The sequence below is a fragment of the Octopus bimaculoides genome, chromosome 20 (genome assembly GCF_001194135.2).
Source record: "Octopus bimaculoides isolate UCB-OBI-ISO-001 chromosome 20, ASM119413v2, whole genome shotgun sequence".
NCBI lineage: Eukaryota > Metazoa > Mollusca > Cephalopoda > Octopoda > Octopodidae > Octopus > Octopus bimaculoides.
The window spans coordinates 27,390,476-27,391,666 of record NC_069000.1 but is presented as its reverse complement, the minus strand read 5'-3'; positions in this window follow the sequence as shown (position 1 = coordinate 27,391,666).

The window sequence follows — 1,191 nt, the reverse complement described above, 5'->3', positions numbered from 1 at the left end:
CATTTATATATATATATATATATAGATATATCACTTTGACCGACCAGTCCGTCGGGCGTCCATTTGACACCGCTGGTCACAGCACGCTGTCCACAGCACGCTGTCCACTCCTCTCTGGATCGCGCCTTCCTCATCCACGTGGTCCCAATCACCCCCTGAAATCGTAACACCACCACCGTGGAGGCCTTCCGAGTGGTCGTTTCCGCTCGCGCGGGAACCACTCGACAACTGCGCGGGTTCACCGATTATCGGTGAGCCGGGTGACGTGCTTCTCTATCACCCTTCTTATGTAGCAGGATGGTATTTGACTCTTTCCACTGCAAGGGAATTCTTCCCTTGTCTAGGTAGTGCGTGAATCGCTTGGCGAGGATTTTCTAGATCTGCTCTCTACCTGACTTTAATACCTCCGATGTTATACCGTCTTTTAAACAATCTGCCTTTCACTCTGAGAGAGAGGCTCTCTGTTGCCAGCAGGGATAGGAGTTCTCTGAACTTTGCCCAGCCTAGTCTTATTCTCCCAGCTACGCTCTCGGAGCATCCACGTCTACTTCTAACTTGGTCACCTAGATAATATAGGCTAATTACTACCTCTACCTTGCCCCCGCCCCCGGCAGTGGATGAAATCTAAAAAGGTTGCCAGAAGGCGGTGACAATAATTGAACACTTACCCCTCAGATAACGGATAAGTTCTTTAACCATTAACCTACATACATACATACATACATACATACATACATACATACATACATACATACATACAATATATTGTTGTTGGCACTCCGTCGCTTACGACGTCGTGGGTTCAAGTTGATCCGATCAATAGAACAGCCTGCTCGTGAAATTAACGTACAAGTGGCTGAGCACTCCACAGACACGTGTACCCTTAACGTAGCTTTCGGGGATATTCAGCGTGACACAGTGTGACAAGGCTGGCCCTTTGAAATACAGATACAACAGAAACAGGAAGAAAGAGTGATAGAAAGTGATATGTATATATATATATACATACATATGTATATATACATACATATATATATATATATATATATATATATACATGCATATATATACATATACATATACATACATATATATATACATATATATATATATATATGGAATGAACTCCATTAACTCCATATATATATATATGTATATATATATAAGTATATATATATATATATATCTGTT